Here is a 9,308-nt window from a genome sequence, read left to right on the forward strand (position 1 = left end):
AAAAATTACAAAGACATTTTTTCCAACTTAATTTTTGGGAAAGGTGTAATATTTGTATCCCTACTCAGATGCTTTCATAAAATACAGATATACAGACAATTGATGAACATAAATTACTAGGCTGGTCACATCTAAATGAAAAAAAGAATGGGGACTCTCAGTTTTCAGCTTCTGCAAGAACCTGTGTGAGTGAAAATGCAGGAGTGGGCCAGTTATGTGAGAGCAGAGGGAGTTTGAGTTGTGCAAGACATCATTGTCAAGAACCAGGCCTGAAGGCCCACCTGTAAGGGTTATAAATGTGAATTCATAGTGTAAAATTCTGAGCATTTTCACCTGGGTCAGAAAGAGTAAAAACTGGTTTGATGATACCTATTTGCCCACTGTAAATTCTCAAAAGCAAAGCTCAGAGTCCCATAGTTTCTTCTTATACTTGATTTACACCGAAAAAAATCCCATAGATGATGCCATGACCTCATCAATACCCATACACCGTATGTAATACAAATGGAGGTGTTACAGTTAAAAAGAGTAGAGGTGACAGATGCCTGGGGAATGGAGTTCATTGCTGCCAACTGGAGTCAGGGAAGCAGCCTCAGTCTCATCACCCTTCTTGAGGTTCACTTCCTTGGGGACAGGAAGTCTTCCCTTAGGAGGCCTTCCCTCCATTTCCTTATTTGGAAATGGTTCTTGACTGACCCAGAGAGTTCTGGGTAATAAACCATTTTGAGAATCATAACATTCTTGGCCTTGCATCCTCCCTCTCTTAAGTCCAGGGAGACCAATAGACAAAAGCTCTGCTCCCTCTTCACTCTCTTCTCTTTACACCTGAAACACAAATGTGGATGAAAAAGGGCATCATACTAGAAAGGCAGCTGGTGGGGAGGGAGGCACATGACTTTTTCCCTATGTTTCTACATATAAGTTTAAAAACACTTATATCTTAAAGAAGATATTACTTGAGGGATGGTTTATACACAATGTAGTTTCAAGCAGTTAAGCTCATGGCTTGTCCAGTATGCTTCTACACATAAATTTACCAACACTTATATCTTGATGAAAGGAAATATTACTGGAAAGATGCATTATACACGCTGTTGTTTCAAAAAAAAATCAAGTTGACAGTAAAGCTATATTTTTTTCTGGCATCTCTAGGGGAGAATCCATTTCCTTGCTCTTTCCAGCTTTTAGAGGCTCCCATAATCCTTGGCTCATGGGTCTCTTCCTCCATCTTCAGAATCAGCAATGTTGTGTTGAGTCTTCATGTTGCTATCCTTCTGGTTCTCCCTCTTCTATCTTCTCCGACTTTTAAGGACCTTGTAGATAACATTGGGTTCATCTGAAAAATCCAGGTACTGTCTGTATTTTAAGGTCACTAAATTAGCAGTCTTAATTTCAATGGTGACCCCAATTCCTATCTTCCATGTAACCTGATGTATTTACAGGCTTCGGGAGTTAGTACACATCTTTATGAGTCCATTGTTCTGCCTGTCACACTGAGAAAACATACTTTGGGTGATTTCAATCCTTAAACATTTTTGAGATTTGTTTTATGGCCAGAAATATGGTGGATCTTGTTGAGTGCTCCATGTGTACTTGAAAAGAATGTGTTTTCTGTTTTATTGAGATGGAGGATCAATTAGATCAAGTAGAATATACCCTTACAGACTTTTCTATTTGTTAATTACCAAGAGAGAAGTGTTGAAATTTCCAACTGAAATTGAGAACTCTCTATTTCCACTTTTAGTTAAACCAGTTTTTGCTTCATATACTTTGAAGCTCCATTTTTAGGTACATAGGTATTTAGGATTATCATGTTCTCTTGGTGAATTAACCATTTTGCCATTATGAAATATTCTTCTTTATATCTGGTAGTATATCTTGTTCTGAAAACTACTTTGTTTGGAAATAAGCTCTAGCTTTCTTATGATTGGTTTCCATCATTTTATTTTATCTGTGTCATTATATTTAAAGTGGATTTCTTGTATGGAGTATATAGTTGGTTTGTCTTTTTAAAATATATAATTTGAGGGGTGCCTGGGTGGCTCAGTTGGTTAAGCATCCGACTCTTGGTTTTTGCTCAGGTCATGATCTCATGGGTCATGGGATTGAGCCCCCCATTTGGCTCTGCACTCAGTGGGGAGTCTGCTTGAAGATTCTCTCCCTCTGCCTCTCCCCACACGTTCTCTCTTTCTCTCTCTCAGATAAATAAATCTTAAAAATATATATATATATAATTTGACAACTCTGCCTTTAAATTTAGGCTTTTAGGCCATTTGTATTTAATAGAATTTTCTATATGATCACATTGAAATGTATTGTTAAATTTCAAGGTAGACTTACTTTTTTTTTTTTTAAGATTTTATTTATTTATTCATGAGAGACACACAGAGAGAGAGGCAGAGGCAGAGGGAGAAGCAGGATCCCCAAGGAGAAGGGAGCCTGATGCGGGACTTGATCCCAGGACCCCGGGATCATGACCTGAGCCGAAGGCAGATGCCCAACCATCTGAGCCACGCAGGCGCCCCGTAGACTTACTTTTTTTAAGAGCAGTTTTAGATTCCTAACAAAATGGAGCAGAAACTACAGAATCTACATACCTTTGGCATCTTCACCCCAGCCTCCCCCACTATCAACATCCCACACCAGAATGGTGTGTTTACTACAATTGATGAACTTATCCTGACACACCATTATTACCCAAAGTCCATCGTTTATACTGGAGTCACTCCCGGTGCTATAGAGTTTATGGGTTTGGACAAATGTACAATGACACATATCCACTATTACAGTATATTATAGAATAGTTTTACTGCCCTAAAACTCCTCTTTTCTCTGCACACTCATCTTTTCCTCTCTCCCACTCCATGGTAACCACTGATTCTCTCATCATCTCTACAGTTATGCTTTTTTTAAAATGTCAAATAGTTGTAATCATACAGTATGTAGCCTTTTCACTTAGTAAAATGTATTTAAGGTTCCCCCATGTCATTTCATGACTTGTTGGCTCATTTCTTTTTAGTGCTGAATAAGATTCCTTTGTCTGGATGTACCACAGTTTACTTATCTGTTCACCTACTGAAGGACATCTTGGTTGCTTCCAAGTTTTGGCAATTATGAATAAAGCTACTATAAACATCAGTGTGCAGGTTTTTGTACGGACATAAGTTTTCAGCTCCTTTGGCTAAATACCAATATGCATGATGACTGGATCATATGGTAAGAGTATGTTTAGTTTTGTAAGTAGCTGCCAAACTGTCTTCCAGAGGGACTGTGCAATTTTGCATTTTCACCATCAGTGAATGAGAATTCTTGTTGCTCCACAGCCTTGCTAGCATTTGGTGTTGTCAGTGTTCTGGATTTTGGCCATTCTAATGGATGTGCAGTGATATCTCACTGTTGTTTTAATTTGTATTTCTCTCATGACATATAATGTGGAGCATCTTTTCATATGTTTGTTATCTGTATATCTTCCTTGATGAGGTGTCTGTTCAGGTCTTGAACCTATTTTTTGTTTGCTGTTGAGTTTTAAAAGTTTGTATATTTTGGATAATAGTCCTTTATCAGATAGGTCTTTGCAAATATTTTCTCCCAGTTTGTAACTTGTCTTCTTCTTCTCTTGACTGTGTCTTTTGCAGAGCAGAAGTTTTAAAATTTAATGAGGTCCAAATTATTATTACTTCCAGGGGTTGTGCCTTTGTGCCTTTTATGTTTTATTTAATGTCATTGCCATATATTTAAAAAGTCATTAGTTTTTCTTCTGTTTTCCTCAGTAGTTTTATAGTTTTGTGTTTTGCATTTAGGTCCATGATCTGTGATGAGTTATTTTTTGTGGAAGGTGTAAGGTCTCTTTTTTATTTATTCTTTGTTCCATGTTTTCTTTTTTCTCCATTTTTTTGAGTTAACTCAAAAGTTAACTAATTTCATCTGTGTTATTGGATTGTAAGCTCTATGTCTCTGTTTTATCTTAGTGGTTGCTCTAGCATTTAAAATATTAATCTTTAATGTATAATGGAGTACCTTCAAATAATATTAAACCTCTTCATGTATAGTGAAAGAACTTTATAATAGGACATTTTCTTTGGTTCTCCTATCCTTTGTGCAATTTTTGTCATATATTTTATTTCAACATTTTATGAACTCTATATGATATTTTTTTCTCTAAAGAGTAAATTATTCTTTAAAGAGATTGAAAAAGCAAGAAAAATAGCTTGTATATCTGTCCCTATAGTCACAGATCTGGTGCTCTTTATTCCTTTGTGTTTCCATATTTTCATCTAGCATCACTTTCCTTCTTTCTGAAGAACTTCCTTCAAGAATTCTAATAGTCCAGATCTAATGGCAATTGAGTCCCCCAACTTTTGTTTGTTTGCAAGTCTTCATTAATTTACCTTCATTTTGGAAGATAGTGTCACTGGGTATAGAATTCTAGTTTTCTTTCAGTATTTTAAACATGTTACTCTCTTTACTTCTAGCTTGGAGAGTTTCTAATGAGAAATATGCTTAATATTCTTGTTTTTGTTACTCTTTAGGTCATGTTCTTCCCCCATCCCTAAATGCTTTTAAGATCATCTCTTCATCACAGGTTTTTAGCAATTAAATTATGATGTGCCTGGTTATATATTTCTTTCTGTTTATTACTTTGGGCTACATTGACACTCTTTGGCCTGCTTTTATAATTTTTATCAAATTTGGAAAATGTGTGGTTACTCTTTCTTTAAATCTGTTCTTTCTTTTCCCCTTCTTTGTGAGACTGAGATTGCAAATTATTAGACCACTTGCTATTGTCCCACAAGTCACTGATCTCTGTTTCTTTGCTATCTTTTCCTTTCTTTGCTTCATATGTAATAATTTCTCATGCTGTGTCTTCAGGTTCACAGATCTTTTCTTCACTGTATCATCTGTTAATCTCATCTAGCATTTTTTTTAAAAGATTTTATTTATTTATCTGACAGACAGAGAGAGAGGGAATACAAGCAGGGGGAGTGGGAGAGGGAGAAGCAGGCCTCCCGCTGAGCAGGGAGCCCGATGTGGGGCTCGATCCCAGGACCCTGGGATCATGACCTGAGCTGAAGGCAGATGCTTAATGACTGAGCCAGCCAGGTGCCCTTCATCTAGCATATTTTTAATCTCATCTAGGACATTGTAGTTTAATTTTGATAATATCTGTTATGTCTCTCCTCATTATGCCCCTGTTTTTCTCTATATTCTTTTTTCTTTTTTTAAATTGAAGTGTAGTTGACATACATTATGTTAATTCCAGGTGTACAGCATAGTGACAACATTTATATGCATTATGATGTGATCACTACCATAAATCTAGCTTCTGTCACCATACGAAGTTGTTACATATTATTAACCAATATATTCTCAATACCATACATTGTATCTCTGGTCCAGGGCATCTTTTAGTCCAGGCCTAAATTAGTTTCATTTCTGGGAGATACCCTTCTGAAGATTTTAATTTATCTTACTAGAATTATGATGTCTTTCTACTCTGACTGATGGGAACACAAACATTTCCCAGACCTGTACAGTCTCAGAGAATTATCTACTCTTCTGCGGGTAGAGAGGGGTAGGGTTGGGCCCTGTTACTCTATCATGGTCAGGAATGAGGTCCTATAGGATATTTTTGAATTATGAACTAATTTTCTTCAATGGGTATGTATAATGCTATTCCATTTTTTTATTTGTTGTGTGAGCTTATGTAATATTTTTCAAAGAATTTGTTCATTTCACCTGTCATGAGATTTATTTGTGTAAGATTGTTCATGATATCTCATTATTATTCTTTAATGTCACTAGAATCTGTAATATCTCATCTTTAATTCCCAGTATTGGTGAATGTGGGGCCCAGAGTGCTTAGAGCATTTCTCTCAGTTCTCCTCCTCTGCCATGCCCCCAGACTTCTGCAGGCCTTGTACACCAGTGCCTCAGAGTGAGGTGGGTCTCTCTCATATCTTCAGCTTTTCTCCTAATATCCCTCATTAACAAATTTTTCCAGTTTTATTAAGAAATAATTGACAGTTGGAGTAAATAAGTGGTATGATATATGGCTGTATGAGCTTTTGCAAACTAATTGTTGAATTTTCAGGAATTTTGCAAGCGGTTTTTAAACACAGCCTTTATTTATTTTTTTATTTTGTATAACTCAGTATTTTATTACAAAGCAAACCACTCATTTAACCACTTCCAGAACAAGAAATAGAATATTGCCAACACCCTTTAACACTTATTCATGCTTCATCCCAATCACTGTGTCTGCCCTCCTTACAAATATAACCACTGCCCTGATTTGATGGTGATCAATTTCTTGCTTTTCTTTTTTGTTCCACTTAAGCGTATATTTCTAAATACTATAACTTAAAGTTGCATGTTTTTTAACTTTATATAAATGTAATCATGCACTAAGTATAATTTTTACCTGACTTATTTTATTCAACATTACATTTATGACATTCATCTATGTCGTTAAATGTAATACTGTAATACTGTTGTAATACTGTAGCGTAATCCACAGTTACATGATATAGAACATTTTCGTGTCTCCAAAAATTTATTTCAGGTGGCTTCTGTGGCAATCCCCAACCTGCAAAGAGGTAACCACTCTTTTAATATATTCCACTTTAGAGTAGTTTTCCTGTTCTAGAATATCATATAAGTGAGATTATATATACTATATATATGTTTGTGCTGGGCATTATGGTTATGAAATTCATTGTATTATTATGTGTATCAGTAGTTCATTCCTTTAATGTGTAAGTAATATTTGTATGAATATACTATAATTTTTCCACTCTTCTTTGAATAATATTTGAGTTTTTTCAATTTGTTTGCTATTGTGACTATAGTTGCTATAAATATTCTTTTTTTAAATTTTATCTTATTATGTTAATCACCATACATTACACATCGTTTATTAAGAATTAAACTACAGGGGCACCTGTGTGGCTCAGTCATTGAGCGTCTGCCTTCGGCTCAGGTCATGATCCCGGGGTCCTGGGATCAAGTCCCACATCAGGCTCCTTGCTCAGCGGGGAGCCTGCTTCTCCCTCTGCCGTTCCCTGCCACTCTGCCTACTTGTGATTCCTCTCTCTCTCTCTCTGTGTCAAATAAATAAATTAAATCTTTAAAAAAAAAAAGAATTAAACTACAAAAAAAGAAATAATTGACACATATCATAATTGATATGACACATAACATAATTGACACTGTATAATTCCAAGGTATAAAGTATGATGGTTTGATTTACATGTGTTGTAAAATAATTACCCCAATAGTTATCCATCATCTCATATAGATAAAAAGAAAGAAGAAAAGGAAAAGAAAACAATTTTTTTCCTTGAGAACTCCTAGTATTTACTCTCTTAGCAACTTTCCACTATATCATATAGCAGTTGTTAGCTATAGTTATCATGTTGTACATTACATCCCTAGTATGTACTTATCTTATAACTGGAAGTGTGTACCTTCTGATCACTTTTCTCCAATTCCCACTGTTCTGACTTCTTCCACAAATCTGATCTCTTTTTCTATGATTTTTTTTAAAGATTCCATTTATAAGTGAGGTCATACAGTGTTTGTCTTTCTTTCTTTATTTTAAAAAAGAGTTTATTTATTCATTTGAGAGAGAGAGAGAGCACAAGCAGGGGGAGAGGCAGAGGGAGAAGCAGGCTTCCTGCTGAGTTGGGAGACCAACAAGGGGCTCGATCCCAGGACCTGGAGATGATGACCTGAAGATGATGACCTGAGCCAAAGGCAGATGCCTAACCATCTGAGCCACCCAAGTGCTTGTCTTTCTCTAACTTATTTCACTTAGCATAATGCCTTTCAGAATCCATGTTGTTGCAAATGGTAGGATTTCTTCATTTTTTATAGCTAATATTACCTTGTATATATACACACCACATTTTCTTTATCTGTTGATCTATTGGTGGACACTTAGATTTTTTTCATATCTTGGCTGTTGTAAATAATGCTGCAGTGAACATGGGCATGCTGGTATCTTTTCAAGTTTGTGTATCTGTTTCCTTTGGATTTATTCCCAGATGGGACTCATGGACATTTGATGAAGATCTGTGGAAAAGGTGCAGATTCTTTTTGTTTAGTTCTCCCAGGGATTCTAAAGTCTCATGCTATCCCCTACTTGGTGTTTAAAGTTTAGTTAAAATTTCAGCTGTTTTCGTCTCACCTGTGCCTAAGGTGGGGCTTCCCTCCTACTCCTATATCTCCGCCAAAGATGCAAGCAGTCAAGGAGGGTCAGTATTTTCTGGATTATAGCTCATTGGACTTGTTGCATTCTCAGCACACTAGTGGACATAAAAACATCTGTGATTTTATAGGTAACCTGTCTTGCTATTGTTAGAATGTAAATGATGTTCTTCTCGAGTTTCTACATTTTCTTTTACTGTCCATGCTGAAGGTTGCTGCTAATAGAGACCAATGCTGGCACTGAAGAAGAGGAGCAGGGATGATTGGAATGCTTCTTCCCTAGGGGCTAGTTCTCACTGCCAACTGCAACACTGACTCAAGTTCTTACTCCCTGTTTCAAATGGGTAAGTGTTGTATCTGGAGGCTTTTGCAGAGCTTTCCATCCTATGCCCTATAACTTGCTATTTTTTTAAACTTTTTATTTTTTTTATTTTTCATTATGTTCAGTTAGCCAACATACAGTACATCATAAGTTTCTGTTGTAGTGTTCATCGATTCATTAGTTGCGTATAACACCCAGTGCTCATCACAACACATGCCCTCCTTAATACCCAATCACCCAGTAAACCTGCTATTTTAATCATTTTTTTTCTTTTTTTAATTTGAATTCAGTTAGCCAACTTATAGTACATCATTAGTTTCAGAATTAATAATTTTATTTTATGCTTAGAGTTGTTTTCCCCTGTCTATAATTAAGTACCTTTATGACATGAGTGTTACTAAGATGGGTTTAAAAATATGAGTGTGATGTTGAATATATTTATCTATGCTACTTCAACTGTGTTTATGTTTTGTCCTTCATTGCCTTGTGTATTACTAAAAATTAATACTCAAGTGAGGGTTTTGTCTTCCTCACCTTGTAACATATCACTAAGGATGACAATGGCAGTTATTTAAGATTTCTCAGTGTTTGTACTATGATAACCTCATATTCAGAATGTTGTAAAGAGGCTTTAGGTCACTTATTCTGGGGTAGATTTATTCTGGTCTTACATCACTCAAAAAATGTAGAGTTTTCTCGAGAGACTCCCAAATATTACTTGTTTCCCTCCTGCAATTCTGCTGAAATGCACTACTGAAAAATCATTGAAAATTTAATT

The 9,308-nt window shown here is 35.9% G+C and overlaps 1 pseudogene; it reads right to left on the minus strand.

Moving 5' to 3' along the window:
• Positions 1-519: 519 nt before the first annotated feature.
• On the minus strand, positions 520-722 carry LOC110588943 (annotated as a pseudogene).
• Positions 723-9,308: the final 8,586 nt, after the last annotated feature.

The sequence above is a fragment of the Neomonachus schauinslandi genome, chromosome 7 (assembly GCF_002201575.2).
Source record: "Neomonachus schauinslandi chromosome 7, ASM220157v2, whole genome shotgun sequence".
NCBI lineage: Eukaryota > Metazoa > Chordata > Mammalia > Carnivora > Phocidae > Neomonachus > Neomonachus schauinslandi.